Source organism: Triticum urartu, chromosome 3 (genome assembly GCF_003073215.2).
Source record: "Triticum urartu cultivar G1812 chromosome 3, Tu2.1, whole genome shotgun sequence".
Taxonomy (NCBI): domain Eukaryota; kingdom Viridiplantae; phylum Streptophyta; class Magnoliopsida; order Poales; family Poaceae; genus Triticum; species Triticum urartu.
The window spans coordinates 311,611,603-311,630,349 of record NC_053024.1 but is presented as its reverse complement, the minus strand read 5'-3'; positions in this window follow the sequence as shown (position 1 = coordinate 311,630,349).

The following is an 18,747-nucleotide window of genomic DNA, read 5'->3' as shown; positions in this document are numbered from 1 at the left end:
GTTCCATCACCTGTGAAAGGATTAGCTAACAGTTTCTCTATCATACCCGAAGGAATTTCAAAGTAAACATTTTCAGTAGGTTGAGGAGAAACTCTTTCCTCTACTGGTCGGGGTGAAGATACCCCGAACAAGCCCCTCAAAGGATTATGTTCCATAGTAACAAGTGACAGTAAATTTTTGCACACTATATAAATTTTTCCTTACCAAATTCCACCTACCAAAGGCGCTTCACTCCCCGGCAACGGCACCAGAAAAGAGTCTTGATGACCCTCAAGTATAGGTGATCTATCGTAGTCCTTTCGATAAGTAAGAGTGTCGAACCCAACGAGGAGCAGAAGGAAATGATAATCAGTTTTCAGTAAGGTATTCTCCGCAAGCACTGAAATTATCGGTAACAGATAGTTTTGTGATAAGGTAATTTGTAACGGGTAACAAGTAATAAAAGTAAATAAGGTGCAGCAAGATGGCCCAATCCTTTTTGTAGAAAAGGACAAGCCTAGACAAACTCTTATATAAAGGAAAGCGCTCCCGAAGACACATGGGAATTAGTGTCAAGCTAGTTTTCATCACGTTCATATGATTCGCGTTCGGTACTTTGATAATTTGATATGTGGGTGGACCGGTGCTTGGGTACTCCCTTCCTTGGACAAGCATCCCACTTATGATTAACCCCTATTGCAAGCATCCGCAACTACAAAAGAAGTATTAAGGTAAACCTAACCATAGCATGAAACATATGGATCCAAATCAGCCCCTTACGAAACAACTCATAAACTAGGGTTTAACCTTCTGTCACTCTAGCAACCCATCATCTACTTATTACTTCCCAATGCCTTCCCCTAGGCCCAAACAATGGTGAAGTGTCATGTAGTCGACGTTCACATGACACCACTAGAGGAGAGACAACATACATCTCATCAAAATATCGAACGAATACCAAATTCACATGACTACTTATAGCAAGACTTCTCCCATGTCCTCAGGAACAAACGTAACTACTCACAAATCATATTCATGTTCATAATCAGAGGGGTATTAATATGCATAAAGGATCTGAACATATGATCTTCTACCGAATAAACTAAATAGCATCAACTACAAGGAGTAATCAACACTACTAGCAACCCACAGGTACCAATCTGAGGTTTTGAGACAAAGATTGGATACAAGAGATGAACTAGGGTGTAACACCCCCAGTGTCATGCTACAGTAATCCCATGTTAATGGTGACATGTCATCACATTACTGCTAATCTTCACTTGATCCAAATCACCATTCAAATTCAAATTCAATCTAAAGTCAAAAATTCATATTTGTCAGACATGAAATCTTAAATGTTCATCTTGTGGAAAACAATCCATAACTAATTATGGTGGTGACCCAACACTTTTGAAAAGTATTTTGATGCTCTTTTGTGAATATAACACTGGCTAAAAATAGTTATTAAATGCTTTTTAATTATAAAAATACTAAACTATTTTATTTGAACCTCAAACTAAATATGGTAGTGATATATTTAATAGTACTAATTTAGAGTCTCGGTTTGTATTTTACAGAAGTAAAAGTAGAATAAAACTAAATAGAAAACAGAAAATGTAAAAAAGAAAAATAAAAGAAAATGCAAGTAAATAAAAAGAGAAAGGCCCCTCACTCCCCCGGGCCTCGGCCCATCTCACCGAACCAGCCCACCTTCTCCTTCTCCCCCCACCCGTGCACTGCTCCTCCGTCCCACGTCGCTACAGGGCGCGGTCGCCACCCGACCACCTCGCCACCCCGTCGCTGCAAGGATAAGGATGCCCCCATCTCGACCCCTCGGGCTCCTCCCGTCCACCTCGCCCAGATCCACTCGCCTCTCGCTCCCTCTCTCTTCGTTGCCCGCGCCCGAAGCCGCATGGCCATGCCCCCCCCCCCACTGAAGCCGCGGCCACCGACCGCCCCGTGCCCCGCCGTCGAGTCCAGGAGCTCCTCCGCGTCCCACTACGTCGCCTACGTCGTCTACGAGGCCAGATTGTCCCGGATCGCACCTGCATCTACGCCACTGCGTCGTCTTCTTCCCGTCGGCCCCGCCACTACCTCGCTGTCATCCTGCTACTCCGGCGCCTCCCCGACCTCGTCGTCGTGCTCCTCTGTGAGCCCCTTCACCGCTACCCCTGCCTTCCCTCCGATTTCTTCGCCGTAGGCCGTCGTCCCAAGTTGTCCCCATCATCCCCGGCCACGGCGGCAGCCACCGCACCGCGCTTTCGCCGCCGCAGCCGCCTTCGCTGGCCCGCGCTACTTATCGCCCGCTTCTGCCCTGTGCCCTCCCGTCGCTGTTGTTGCCGTGATGTTGCTGCTGTTGCTCTTTCTGCCACTGGTTGCCACGCTCCGTCACGTTAGCCGGCCGGAGCTCAACTCCCGTGCCCGGCCGCGGGCTCCCTGCGCCTTCCTTGCCATGGCCTCGCCCCCAGCCTTCCTCTGCCGCTGCTTGACCATCCACCCCCCGGCGCGCGCTGCCCACGGGTGGCCGTGCTCCCGCTCCACCTCTTACCTCGCCGCTAACCGCCGCTGGCTATGCCCTTCCCCACGCCAAGCCTGCGTGCCCGCTGGCCGCTGCCGTGGCTCCAGCCGCCAGCCCTCGCAACGTTTGCCTCCGCTGTCGCCTCGCCACCCGCCTGCGCCGCAACCGCGCGCGCTGCCCCGCTTTCCTGCCGTGCGCCGCAAGCTACTACCCGCCGCCCACAGCCGCGCATGCCACTGCCTGCTGCCGCCGCCCGCTCGCCTAGCCGGCTTCTCGCGCGCGCCATCACCATGCTCCCCCGTGCCGCTCCTCCCGCGCCGTGCCTCACCTCCCCAGACCTCACCTGCGGCCACTGGCCACCGCGGCTCGCAGCTCGCCCCGACGTTCGCTCCGGCACCACTCCGGCCAAAGCCGAGGCCCCGGCAGCGCCCTCTGGCCTCGCCTCAGGTGCCCTCGCATGCGGGCGCCAGCGCCCACACCCGCCCCATTAACGCGCCCCGCCCCACTGGCCTGGTGCCACTGCCAACGGGCCCCCACTCCTAGTAAAAAAGGATTTTAAATATATAATAAAAGTGATTAATTAGTCAATTAATTAATTAGGTAATTAATTAAGTTAGTTAACGTCACTTAATTAGCCTAATGAACTAGATTAGTTAATTTTAACATGTTTAATTAACTAAGTCAATGACCGATGGGCCCCATGTGCCAGGTTTGACTTAGTCAATCTGTTGACCTGCTGATGTCATGCTGACACTCTGCTGATGTCATAATGAATTTTTGTTAATAATAATAATTCCAGAAAATGCTTTAATCTTTGAAAATTCATAGAAATTAAACCGTAACTCGGATGAAAATGCTTTCTACATGAAAGTTGGTCAGAAAAATCCAACGAATCCGAATGCGCGGTCCATTCACCTATCACATGCCCTTAGCATGCTGAACATGGAACCATCCCCTCTCTTCCATCTGTCCGGAATTCGTCTAACACCGGGAATTCATCCTCGGATGTTTATCCCCTCCGTCTGCAACGTGTAGTACTACATTAGGACAACCCTAGCTCTGCCTATCGTCATGTAATGCTTAGTGATGCATATGTTTGCTCTTTATTTACTGTTTCTTCCCCCTCTTCTCTCCGGTAGACCCCGAGACCGATGCCGCCCCTGTGATCGACTACGTCGACGACACTTCTTCTTTTTCAGCAGAGCTTTCAGGCAAGCAAATCCCCCCTTGAGCATTCTGATATCACCCATTTCTTTCCCTCTCATGCTTGCATTAGAACTGCTATTGCTTTCTGTATGATCCTACTCTGATGCATAGCCTTCTTTTGTTACCTGCTTATTGTTACCTTACCTACTTATCCTAAACTTCTTAGTATAGGTTGGTTAGTGATCCATCAGTGACCCCCACCTTGTCCCAGTTGCCTCGCTTTATGTTCGATGACTCGATCAATCAACATCTAGGACCCGACACCGCACATCACCCCCCTAGTTGTACGACTCTGCAGAGTTACCATCGAGTGCCGAGGGTGGAACCTCTTACATCACTCCTGATAAGATCTCTGTAGTGTAGCTATATGGCCGTCGTCATCGAGGGTGATTTCCTCCTTAACCACTTCCGATACGGCTCTGTTGTGGAAACCCCTCAAATGTGAACCTCGAGGGTGGATCCTCTTGCGTTCACCTTGATGGTTACATCGAGTGGAATTCACCGGAGGTGATTCCTCAGGTTTTCCCCTTTGTGTTAGACACACAGTTACTATAGTTACTATGACTTTACACTGAACCATGTTACTAAAGATGGGTCGGCCCAGAGGGGTACCTGAGGGAGTCCTGGATTAGGGGGTCCTCGGACAGCCGGACTATATACTTTGGCCGGACTGTTAGACTATGAAGATACAAGATTGAAGGCTTCGCCCCGTGTCCGGGTGGGACTCTCTTTTGCGTGGAAGGCAAGCTTGGCAATTTGGATATGTAGATCTCCTTCTCTGTAGCCGACTCTGGGTAACCCTAGCCCCCTCCGGTGTCTATATAAACCGGAGGGTTTAGTCTGTAGGACAACAACAATCATAATATTAGGCTAGCTTCTAGGGTTTAGCCTCTACGATCTCGTGGTAGATCAACTCTTGTAATACTCATATCATCAAGATCAATCAAGCAGGAAGTAGGGTATTACCTCCATCGAGAGGGCCCGAACCTAGGAAACATTGTGTACCCCACCTCCTGTTACCATCAGCCTTAGACGCACAGTTCGGGACCCCCTACCCGAGATCCACCTGCTTTGACACCGACATTGTTGCTTTCATTGAGAGTTCCACTGTGCTGTCATGATAAAGGTTTGATGGCTCCTTCGATTATCTGCAACGATGCGATCCAGGGTGAGGTTTTTCTCCCCGGACAGATCTTCGTATTCGGCAGCTTCGTACTGCGGGCCAACTTGCTTGGCCATCTGGAGTAGATCAAGAGCTACGCCCCTGGCCATCAGGTCAGGTTTGGAAGCTCGGGCTATACTTCCGACATCCGCGGAGACTTGATCTTCGACGGATTCAAGCCCATGTCAGGTGCGCCTTACAGTCATGACGAGCATGACTTAGCTCTGTCGTCGGACGGTGTTCAGGAAATCACACCTATGGCTACTCCGACCCTCAATCCTGAACAGATCGTGTCGTCTGAGGACGGGTGGATGGACCCCGCCACGGAGGCCGCACACTCAGCGGCGATAGAGCCGAATACTGACTTCACCTCCTATAAGACCTGTGTTACCAGACCCTTAGATTCGTCCCCGGCCACAGGTTCCGAACCGCTTGCGTCCGTGCCTATCGAATCTGATTGGGCACCGATCATGGAGTTTACCTCCGCGGATATCTTTCAGCACTCGCCCTTGGGCGACATGCTAAATTCATTGAGGTCTCTCTCCTTGTCAGGAGACCCTTGGCCGAACTGTGTCCGGCTTGAGTGGGAAGCAGACGACGAAGAAATTCATTCCCCACCCACCACCCACTTAATGGCCACTGTCGACGACTTAACTGACATGCTTGATTTCGGCTTCGAAGACATCAACGGTATGGACGACGATGCAGGAGAAGAACAGGAACCACCGCCCACAGGGCGCTGGACAGCCACCTCATCATATGATATATACATGGTGGACACCCCCAAAGAAAGCAATGGCAATAAGGCAACGGAGGATAATCCCCTCGTGAAGCAATCTAAGAACCGGCGTCATCGACGCCGCTCTATGCCCCGCCATAGCAAAAGCAGTGATACTGGCACAAGAGACAATAACGCTGCGGACAGTGCCGACGACGAAGACAATCACCTCCAGCGAGGCTTCGAGCGGGAGGATGGGCAAGCTAGCCCTAAGGAACAGGTGAAAAGGCGGAGAATCAGAGAATGACAATTACATGCCCCTATTCGAAGACGAGATGAGCCCCGGTGACGAAGAATTTATCGTGCCTGAGGATCCCGTCGAGCAGGAGCGCTTCAAGCGCCGGCTTATAGCCATAGCAAAAAGCCTGAAGAAAAAGCAGCAACAGCTTCAAGCTTGTCAAGATCTGCTAGCGGATAGATGGACCGAGGTCCTCGCAGCCGAGGAATACGAACTCGAGCACCCAACCAAAAGTTACCCAAAGCGCAGGTTGCTACCCCAACTCAAGGACGAAGCATTAAAGCCTACACTACCAGCGTATGATGTGGCTGACCGGCCATCTCTTGGCCAAGACAAAACGGCGTATCAGCCCGAAGTCCAGCCCACACCCCGTCGCCAGTCAAACAAAAACACCAAGGCTCGGGGCTACACGCAGGACCTGCGAGACGTATTGGAAAACAAAGCAGGACATACAAGATCGATCCACGGATCACGGGGGCGTGCCCCAATGCGTGCCGATGACCATCACGCCGGATATACTAAAAGCAAATTCGGCCGGGCCGAATACAACAGACAAGACTCGTATGAACTGCGTCGTGATATAGCCCGGCACAGAGGCGCCGCACACCCCCTATGCTTCACTGATGAAGTAATGGATCATTAATTCCCAGAAGGGTTTAAACCCGTGAAAATTGAATCATATGATGGTACTACAGACCCTGCGGTATGGATAGAGGATTTCTTACTCCACATTCACATGGCCTGCGGGGATGATCTACATGCCATCAAGTATCTCCCACTAAAACTCAAAGGGCCGGCTCGACATTGGCTGAATAGTTTGCCGGCAAACTCCATCGGAAGTTGGGAGAACCTGGCAGACGCATTCCTGGAAAACTTCCAGGGAACTTATGTGCGACCACCGGATGCTGATGATTTAAGTCACATAACACAACAGCCCGGAGAGTCAGCCAGAAAATTCTGGACTCGATTCCTAACTAAAAAGAACCAAATTGTCGACTGCCCGAATGCCGAAGCCCTAGCGGCCTTTAAACATAATATGCGTGACGAGTGGCTCGCCCGACATCTCGGCCAAGAGAAGCCAAAGTCCATGGAAGCCCCCACGACACTCATGACCCGCTTTTGCGCGGGCGAGGATAGCTGGTTGGCCCGTAGCAACAACACAGCAAGCAATCCTGGCACATCAGAGGCCAGGGTTAGCAACGGCAAACCCCGACGCAACAAACACAAGCGTCACAAAAATGGTTGAAACACCGAAGATACGGCAGTCAATGCCAGATTTAGTGGCTCTAAGTATGGTCAGCGGAAAAGGCCATTCAAAAATGACAATTCGGGCACGTCCGGTCTGGACCGCATATTCGACCGTCCATGCCAAATTCATGGCACCCCAGGAACACCAGCCAATCACATCAACAGAGAATGATGGGTCTTCAAACAAGCCGGCAGGTTAGGTGCCGAAAACAAGGAGAAGGGGTCTCAAAGCGATGATGGCGACGAGGAGCCCAGATCACCGAATACAGGAGGGCAAAAGAAATTTGCCCCGCAAATCCAAACGGTGAACGTGGTACACGCCACCCACACTCCCAACCCGGACCGGATGCACACCCTTAGGGATGTCAACTTACCAGAACCAGTTGCCCCACAATATAAACTAGAGCCAATGACCTTCAACCGCACGGATCATCCGGTTAACACCAATCAGGGCAATTCAGCCGCACTAGTCCTCGACCCAATAATTGACGGGTTCCACCTCACACGAGTCCTTATGGACAGAGGCAGCAGTCTAAACCTGCTTTACCAGGACACAGTGCACACGATGGGCATCGATCATTCGGTGATCAAGCCCACTAAAGCCACCTTTAAAGGTATTATACCAGGTGTGGAGGCCAGCTGTACAGGCTCCATCGCCCTTGAGGTAGTCTTCGGATCACCGGACAATTACCGTGCCGAAGAGTTAATCTTTGACATCGTCCCCTTTCGCAATGATTATCAGGCACTGCTCAGACGAACCGCGTTTACTCGATTCAACGCGGTGCCACATTATGCCTACCATAAGCTCAATATGCCCGGTCCGCACGGCGTCATCACGGTTAATGGCAAGGCCGAACTCCCCCTCGGTACCAAAGAGTATACTGTTGCTTTAACAGTACAAGCAACGAGTGGCACCTTTTAATCGAACCTCGAGTTGACGGCCAAGCTCCCGGACACCGCCAAAGGACTCCGAACTACTTCGCGGTAGGATAGCCCGGCTCGTCCAGAGCTCAATTAAACACTCCGGCGAAAGCCAGGACAGGCCACATACTGCGGCTCAACCGCTCAGCGGCACACAAACACATCTTGCATTTTCTTTATAGGTTCATTTTTGCCCAGGCAAGGACCGGCAATATGGAAACAGCTCGAACGCGCAAGGGAACCGTTAGATATTCCCCTTGATGACCATCCGACTACACTCCGGATCCACACGCAGCTTCTTCCTACCTGGTCTCAGTATGTTCCGCAGTCACTTTCTCTTTTTATTACTTTACATGTACTCATACGTGTCGACGTATTATTCAAATACAACATGTGGATTTATATGACGCTTATCTACTGTTATCTCTTATTGAAATCCTTTTGTAAAATGTCATCCGTACATCGCGATATGCTTTAATATGCCAGGGGCTTCGTCTTACCCATAGTACGGCAATAAAGTCCAAACACCTTCATGGTAGTTCGGCACCCCAAACTTATAACATTATATGCATCGGCTCCGAATCATGTCTTGGGTCAAATGTTGGGTTTGCCCGGCTCCCATGTTTTGCTGCCTTACATTCCGCTATATCGGCATGGCGGCACAGGGAGAACTACTGTGATTGTGTCCTGGTTCTTCTGGACGAGCACCTCAGTAGAGAAAGCCGAAAACTGACTGTCATGATACGGCAAGAGCTGATCAGCTGTTCGCGAGGTTGTAAAATCTTTAAGGATTCATTCCGCATAATGCCATAACCAATGCAGCGTGCGATGGATCGGCTTTTCTCTTGATCAGGTGCATATAAAGCCCCTCGTGCGGTCTTCCGAACACCAGGGGTTGCGCCTACCTTCCTTTTCTAAAGCTCCTATGGCTAAGTGAGAGTGATAAAGCCCTATAGTCCGATTGCCTGGTTTGTTGCGCTGAACACCTCCTTCGAAGGACCCAAAACTAGGATAAAGAGTGATCAGATTTATCCCGAACACCCCCATACTTCCTACGTGGGGGCAGAAGCCGACGACTAGCCAACTCTCAGCATTAATATATAAAACGGCCGCGCAGGAGGATAAACTGTCATATAACAGACAATAAATAATAGAAATGACCGTCTTCAACATTACAAAGGACAACATGATTGTATTCATGGAAATATAATGACCTTGGTACATTGCTCCGCTGTAAGGCAGGATCCTTTCAGGACACTTTCATAATATAACTCAGGCTTGTGGTGCTCCTTTCCCTCCGGCGGTCCCTCGGTCACCAGCTTTTCAGCATCCATCTTCCCCCAGTGCGCCTTTGCACGGACGAAGGCCATTCGCGCACCCTCTATACAGATCGGCCGCTTGACGACATCCAGTCGAGGACAGGCACTCGCAAGCCGCTTCACGAGCCCGAAGTAGCTGCCTGGAATCGACTCAGCGAGCCATAGCCGGATAATCAAATCCTTCATGGCTAGCTCGGCCGCCTTCTGCAGTTCGATCAACTATTTCAGTTAATCGGCAAAAGGCACCAGATAATTTGGTGCCAGATACTGTGACCAGAAGAGCTTATCCGCAGTGTTCCTTTCTTCGGCTCGGTAGAATTGTGCGGCATTAGATATGCTGCGTGGCAGCTCCGCAAATACCCCTGGAGAAATCCGAACTCAATATTAGAAACATGATTCTCTCCCCAAATACTTGCCTTACATGGAACAAGCCTTACCCGCGGTGATCTTCCTCGCCTCTTGGATCTCCTGCAGGGCACCTTGGGTTTCCCACTGGGCATCGCATGCGGCCTGATGAGCCTTGGCAAGTTTGGATTCTTTCTACGTTAGACTCTGCTCCAAGGCCTCGCATCTTTTCACGACCCCTTGAAGCTCCTGCTCAGCTTCAATAACCCTGGCCTCGTGCTTCTCACGAAGAGCCCGCTCTGCGGCTGCCTTTCTCTCGGCCTCGGCAGCAGCCTTCTTAAGAGCCTCGACTTCGGTCATCGCCCCTGGCGCAAATCATAAAACATATTTTAAATTCGTTCGCACTGAACATGATCAAGGTTTGTGCATAACTTGTTTATCCTCCAACTGCCTTTTCAACTGGCCCAATTCTTCTGTGGTCCGCTCCAGACTTTGATTTAGTCCGGAGACCTCCGCAGTATGAGAGGCGGCGGTCGCTACAGACACCTATTTATAAAAGAAGAGAGGTAAATGTCATCAAGTGAGTCTCCTGCGAGCATATATTTGATCCTCTGTTCGGTTCTTTCTCTCACCGAATAGTGTATCAGGGGCTACCATCTATACTGTGACACTCTTCGAAACCTCATAAAACATACCTCAAAGCCTCTTATAAGGCTAATACATGCTTCATTCAGTCCACTCTCCGCAAACTGAATCTTCTCAATCACCGCACCCATAAGGGCACGATGTTCAGCAACGATGGAGGCGCTTTTCAGCGCTGCCAATAAAGTATCCAGCACCTCTGGTTGGACAGATGTTGCCGGTGGAACAGGTACACCCCCTCTAGCCAAGGGAGGCCGTCTTCCTGACTCTGGAACCATATTGGTCTTCGGAATTGCGTTCGGCTGGGGGCCGAATTCAAGATGGCTCCCGCCGACGACGCCCATGGGAGCCTTCTCTCCCATGTGTCCGGCCCCTGAAGTTTGACCTCCTGGCGCCACCTTGGCAATCTTTTCCCTCCCTCCTTGGCCTGGGTCCTCCTGGGACAAAGCCTCGGTGTCATTCACATGTTTGGGGGGAAGGGGCCTTCGGGGGTGTCCCGCTCTCCATAGCGTCCGAGCCTAGCAAATCCTCCGATGAGGATTGCTCCACGCGGGACCTCGCCGGACTGCAAAAAGTATGGCCCAGATTAAAATATTGTGCCATGATAAGTCTGGACACATAAACGTGTTCGGATTTTATATACTCACGAGTTCACCAGGGTCTCAGCCCTGGGATCCCACTCTGGGCTGCTATCAGCGGCGATGGACTCCTCTGGAAGAGGAGTTTTTCCCTTCTTAGGCGACTCGGCCTCCAACAATGTGGAGGCTGTCCTTTTCTTTTTTTCCCCACAGGGGATTCATCTTCCTCCTCCTCCTCGTCCTCTTCGGAGGAAGAACGGACATTGGAGTCTTCGGATATCGTGTCCGAGGCGCCACGACGACGGAGGCCGTCCCTGGTCTTCTTGGCCCCTCTCTCGGCCTTCTTCTTCAGCGCCTTGTAGGGCGTCGGGACCAGCATCTTCATTAGAAGCGGGCCGGCCGGTTCTTCAAGTAGCGGGGCTGGATAGTAGATCCGCCCCGCCTTCTTCGTCCAGCCCTAGGAGAGTTGTGGAAAACACATTAAGCGTTTCCCTTGGGTTATATGAATAAAACTTATAATGGCTTACCGAACTTGCGGGGCGGGATAGGTGGTACCCGCGGTCCTCGGCTGAGTCCGGCCATGATCTTTGTGTGAGGAGCCAAAGATCTCTCGCAGGGTCTGGTGCTTGGTCGGGTCGAATTCCCATAAATTGCAAGCCCGGTGTTGACAAGGAAGGATCTGGCGAACTAACATCACCTGGACTACATTGACAAGTTTGATATCCTTGTCTTCCATATTCTTGACACGCGCTCAGAGTAGCGATGTGCCAATGCGTTGCCACACGATCAGAGTAGATTAATACATATTCACCGATTTGATAGAAAAAATGTCTAGTTTTGAAATACGTATATCACTAAAAAAATGTTATGTTTTACTCAAAATATATTCCTTTGGCGGTTTTGATGAGATAAGGGAGGAATGTTGTTGGTTTCAAGATTCGAGAAGTGGTATATGTCTAATTTCTACTCTTACTAGCAAGATGCCCGTGCGTTGCACTAAACAACAATATCTTGTGGGAGAAAAGGATGAACGAGAGAAGGCCTTATCTGCAAATGTGGAGAGGAGTGCGGGTAAATTGCCATAGTTTCGTTCCTATCCGTCACATATTAATCGGACGACCTATATTGCAGGATGGCAGGCCCACCATCATCACCAACTCTGTTTTTTATCCCTACTCTTATAAAAAGCATAGTCTGCGATGACCGTGTGCCTGCCATCATGCAATATAGGCCGTCCGATCTATATTTGACGGATAGGAAGGAAACTATGGAAATTTTGCAAAAAGATACCCACACGCCTCTCCACACTTGCAAATAAGGCCTTCCCTTGTTCATTCTTTTCTCCCACAAGATAAACTACTCATACAAATGCATCTTCATGTTCCGTGCAACACATGGGCATCTTGCTCGTTGTTGCAAAAAGCCCATGTGTGTGTGTGAGAGAGAGGGGGGAGAGGAGGAGGACAGAGTGCATGTGTGACAAAGACACAAAGAGTGTGTGTGCGAGAGGTATCAGCTTAAAATGAGGCGATAGTGTGTGTGTACGATCGAGAGGGTGTGTCTCAAGAAGGGAAGAAAAACTACATAGATACAAGGAGCGGGAGAGAGACATGTATGCGATAGTGGAAGCATGAGTGTGTGGGTGTATAAACCTATCTAGAGGCTAGTCGATAAATGATTGTGAGAGAAATACGAGTCAGGGGTGAGAAAGCGAGAGTTTTGTGTGAGAGAGAGAGAGATGGTAGTTGGGAAGGGGAGTGGAAGAAAGAGGTGTGTGTGTGTGTGAGAGAGGGAGGGAGGAGTTTGTCTGATCGGTAAACAAATGAATAATGTCAGTCTGGGATGGACACGAAAAGGAGACCGCAACAAATGTTGTGTCTACAGGAGAGAGAGTAATTTTAGTGGTATGATTCATATCTAGACACATATAGGGTGAGTGAGAGAATCCCATAGGGAGAAAGACAAAGTGAAAGACGAGTGGAGACTATGTGTGTGGCGGTGAAAAAGAAAGCTTAGGTACCTAGTGATACGAGAGAACAGTAGAGATATGAGAGATAATGAAAACCATGTAATGTATAATGATAGGGAGAGTGTGACACTTCTCAAGGGGGGCGTTGAGAGACCATGTTTGGGAGGATAGGAGAAACATGAAGTGAGCGTGCGGTGAGCTGGAGAAAAGAGAGTGATAGCTACATGAAGGAGCATGCATGCGAGAGAGATGGGCATGAAAGGAGTGAACATAAAAGGGATTCAAATATTTCAATTCGAGATGATGATACATGGAATCCATACTCGAACCAAAAATGATCTATCAAACATGCATACTCATATGAATTCACGCGAATATATGTTATTTAATATGTAGATATTACTGATCCATACATTTTAGTAGAACATAATTTGGTTTAATTTTTTGAATTCAACCTTATGATTTTGAGATCATTGTATTTGTAAATCATATTATACATATAAAGGAGCAGAATTCTTTGTTGTGCTTTTGAAAGTATATATAAAAAATGATATATATATATATAATTGTATTCCAATCGAAAATGGATCACGCCCGAAAAAATAGAATACAAACGGGATTCGAATTGAGTTGGCACGATAAACGTGCACTCTACAAAATTTGAACGAAGCGGGTAAAGTCGCAGTAACCGCCCGAAACCAAAATCTGCGAGATGGAAATTACTACTGGCTATCCCTGCCACGCAAAGCCTATCTGCTCGATTTCTATAGGTTTCAATAGGGGTAGGTTTGTAATTTCACACAAATATGACATAACCGCCTCTCACCTAGATTCATACATGGTGGGTGCCAAAACACAGTGTGTCCTCGGCCGAAATCGACTCCCTCCCCGATTCATACACGGTGGGCGCCCAAAACAAACTCTCATCGGCAAATATTCGGTGTATGCGAGATTACCATCCTATCCCCAACCGACTAATATTGTTGTGATGTAGGAAATTTGAAATGGGGGCTAAGTTTGTAAATTTCCTCACATTTGAGACAAGCACGCGCTGAAGACATGGTTCCCCCCTTCCTCTCCGCCTCCATTTCCCCATTCGTACTCCTTGGGTCTCCACCCCAGCCTCCTCCGTCCGCCACCCCATCCACCGCAGTCCTCCTCCAGCATGCTGGAGCTGATACCCCGACGCCACCGTCCATTACAAGAGATCGACCTCTCTCATCCACGGCTTCGGACCGGGATCCTTGCATCCCGTCCTCTCGCTTCATCCCCGCCGTCGTCCGCCTTGCCGGCGCCACTCCTACGACCGTCTCGTCCACCACGCCCCGCCGCCACCGTCTACCCTCCTAGATCTGCTTCCACGCCGCCGACAGCCATTGCTACCACAGCACCGTCAAATTCTCAGTAGATGCATACACGGCGCCGCACTAGAGGCGGTACTCTTTCGTATCTGCTCAACTTATTTATCGCAGCAAGAAAATAGATCCCACTGCTTTACTCTGATTTCTTGTCCATCACTTACTTGCTAGTTGAAAGAAAACATTGGTTGTGAAGTTGCCTTTGTCCGATTTGCACCTTCAAATCCGCCATGGCACGGTCAACACTATACTCCCAATGCTTATGGTTTTCCCCTTTTATATTCCACGCTAGTTAAATCACAGTAGACTAAATTTCAAAATTGGATCAGTCGATTTTTCAGAGCTCGCCGGAGTTCGCCGGTGCGAACGAAGGGGCTTGGGTGGGTACTTTGGTTGTGGGGGCGGTGGTGGGGCCTCGCCGAACAAAACTCGACACGGGTGCGGGCGGGGGTGGGGTGGCGGAGGAACACAGGCGGTGGGGTCGGTGGTCCGGTCGGCGGCCCGTGCGGTGTTCTATATGGGAAGAATCGGAGACGAGGAAGAAGAAGGGTTAGGATACATAGGATCTTCATCCAACCGCCTGAAATGGTCGACTAACCCAAATGACAAAAGTCACGTGACTTGCATGCAGACATGCCTTTATATTCAGTACCATCGTCGTACCTGCTTATCACTGCTCCTGAATCTATCAAGCTAAACCACGTGACACTCATAATTCCAAACTTGTTGCTCAAGTAGGAATCTGATATGATTCTGATATTACTAAAACAGATAACATTTAATTGGTCAGTTAATGTTCCTACTTTACTTTCAAAAAAGTACGTGCACCACATATAGAGAGACAACAGGGAGTTGCTTTGTTAATGCGCTCTGGTTCATCATGTGTGGGCACTACGCAATGAACATTTTATTATCCAAAATCTTCTTGCTCTTCTTTAGCATGTTCCTCTTCCGTTCTTCTTTAATAAGTACTCTCTCCGTTCCTAAATACAAGTCTTTGTATAGATTCCACCATGGACCACATATGGAGCAAAATGAGTGAATCTACACTCTAAAATGTATCTGGATACATCTATATGTGATCCATAGTGGAAATCTCTACCAAGACTTATATTTTGGAACAGAGGGAGTATGATAGTAGTACAGTATGTTCCTTGTAGTGAATATGAGCAGGGACAGTTGCAGTGTAGAGGTCTATATGGTCGGTTGGTATGGACACTTTGAACTCTTCGGGCCTCTTTGATTTGTAGGATTTTGTAAACATGGGAATAGGATTTGTGGTGGCCTGCCCACTTGAATCCTATAAGAATAGCAAGGAAATGTGGGGAGTTGTGTCGCCTTTGAGAGTTACACTGATATTAATAGTACCGCACTTTCAGTTGAAGAGAGCTGGTATCCGAAGCCTTTCTAGCCGTACCGGAAATACTAGCACATATATTCCAACAAGTTCCACTTTGCTGATTTTACTCTGATGCTTACGGTTTTCCCGTTATATCTAAACTATGATCTGTGTAGCTGCTTTGTGTCGTACTAGCAGCAGTCCACTCTTGAAGCTAAACACCGCAATGACTTACAAAATTGGCACCAAGGAATTGAGGGCCATTCTGGATGCAATGAAACTCATACGCTCCCCACCTGTTGATTCTTGTTCAGAAAATGATCCTAATGACTATTCTAACCTCGAGGAGTCAAAGGCAGATGGCCTGTCCTGTTCACCCATCAAGGTGCATGTTCTAATTTGGCAAGGTTTTATTGATTTCGCATATCTTGCATATGTTGTCTTGCATTTCTTCTACTTTGTTGCACCGTCATCTGCTTAGTTTACTCATCATATATGTCGAGATGCCATGCCCATCCATTATCAATACATTTTCCATCTGTCATCATACCATGTTTTCCACTCAAATGTTTTTCTTATGCATCAGACATCAAAAAGCAAGAGGGTGATTGCCTAACCTGAAGAAGCACCGGCAAAGTCCTTGAAAATGTGGTTGTGCCGAAGAAATCAGACAGCACCCCACTTATATTGGCTCTACAACCAGTGTCACAAAACGTAGGACTAACTCCAGCAGACTGTACCCATACTTCACTAGCCACACCACTAGCCGCACCACACAGGACATGTACTCTAGCAAAAGGTATGCCGATTTCAGTTGCCATAGCACCAGCTGTACCACAGAGAAATCCCACTCCAGCAAAAATTACACCAAGTCCACCGGCCGAAGACCTATCCCAACTGCAGAGACGGCCAATTCCTGCAGATTGGAACCCCATTCCAGTTATTCCCAGTTTAAAAGACAATGCTTTCAATGTTGTTAGGGACTATGTGCATATATTCAAATCATGGGAAGATTATAGTGAAGACAAACACCATTTTCACATCTTCCTGTCCCACTTACATGTAAGTGCTATTATTCATGGTGATTATTTTCCTGTTTTCTGCTAATCGAACACATCAATGATTTACATTACATTGTTGTAAGTAGGCGAGGGTCAATCTGGATAGTCATGACGAGCAAAGCTTGCTTGCGCTTTTCAAGGAAGCATTGCAGCAGTATTGGTGTTATCTGAGGAAATCACACTTTGATGGCAAGTCTATAAACGAATTTCTGGTGAAGTCTCCTGTGTTAAATTTAGAAGACATTGAATGGAAAAACCTTGTTATGCACTGGTCTCGTTCCGAGGATTAGGTACTGTCTATGATATTGCATGACAATTTGAACTTCTACTTTTCCGCATGTGCCTTACGGATCTTTTTTGCAGGAAATCTGCTCGAAAAAGAATTCTGGTTTGAAAAGAAGGATAGGATATCGCAAATATGCCGCCTGTTGCTTTGCTCTTGTTAGTACCTGTTGTCTTGTATCACTGTACTTGCATACATACCTGGTTCATTATGTGACAGCAGTATGCATGATAGCTTGCTTATTAATTGTTCGCTCCAAATTATCTGATCTGTATGAATGGTTACATTAGTGTAGAATATATCCAATGCCAATGAAATTTTTTAGCTCTGCATTGTTCTTGTAAGTACCTGCTGTCCTTTATCAATGTACTTATATTGACAGGTAGTTGTTCATCTACCATCACTCTGCAGCTTATTTTCCTTTGCACTCCATTTTCTACACATAAGATCTATATTTACTCTTACCATAAGGTTGAATAACACCGATGGTACTGAAGAAGTTTAGCTCTGCATTGCTCTTGGGTGTACTTACATTTATAGCTACTTGGTTATGTAGCATCACTCTTCATCTTATCTTAAATATTCTCCATTTTTTCTTATATAGTCACATCTATATTTACTCTTAACAAAATGTAGAATAAAGGCAATGCTTATGAAGAAGATTCTGTGGTAAACTTCTTGAATTGCCCCCCATCAGCATGGACAAGGGCTTTATAGAGCCTGCCTTCACCAATAATGTAAGTTTGTCCTTCTCAAGCCTTCAAACTTTGTTGTGTATATTTGGTTAGGCATGACTGCAACAGCTGTTTATTTTTGGTGTTTGCATTGAATTGCATTTTAAAGTTTATTATGTAGTTCATAAACAAAAGTTTGTCCTTCTCAATTTAAGTTTTCAGTTGTACAACCAAGTTCCTTCTTCATACCATGTAAATTAAACTATACAAAGCAAGTGATCTTATTTTGCACTTCATGTATGCTTTTGTTCTTGATCCGTAATCCAGTGGTGTGGTGAACCTACCCACTACAGCACAATGTCATATTCTGCAATGTCTTAACTATGAACGATGTCATATCATTCTACTATTATTTAAACTGTCTCTTTATTTGACAATCTGAAATGGGATAAATTGACAGCACACTATCCATTGATACTTATGAGTTCTTGATCTGTAATCCAGTGGTGTCGTGAAGCTGCCAACTCCTTCACAATGTCATTTCATGCCATGTCTTGACCTGAACAATACCATATTGTGTTAATGCAATTTTAAAATGTGTCACTTTATTGGTCAGTAAGAAATGTGATGAATTGTCACCAATGATACTTTTATGTGCAAAACCTGTCAACTGTCTGCTTGTTTATCTTTCAGAGTGAGGAGGATATAAGTGTTAAACAAGCGCAGTCTCATCAGCTTGCTCAGCTGCTTGCGCTGCAGCTCCCCAGCAGGACTAACCTTTCTTGAACTCTATTGAAGTGTTGTAGGTTTTGTATATTATTTTTTTGGTGTGTTTAGTTGCACTGGTGGTGATCTTTGATGCCCCGTGTATGTAATCTACTGTCTGCTTGTGCTTTATTATCATAGTGGCAAACTTTGATGCCCAGCAGATGTAATATGCCGTAATTTCTTTATTGTATAGTCTAGATTTTTCTTATTATGATGCTGCAGTTATTTTACTATATATATATCCTGTCTTCGCAGTAAACCGACCAAACCGTAAAATTATGGTACATAATCGGGCCGTCATGCAATCACGATGTATGATCCGCATGTAACATCCCAAATTTTCAATTTGGAATGTTATACA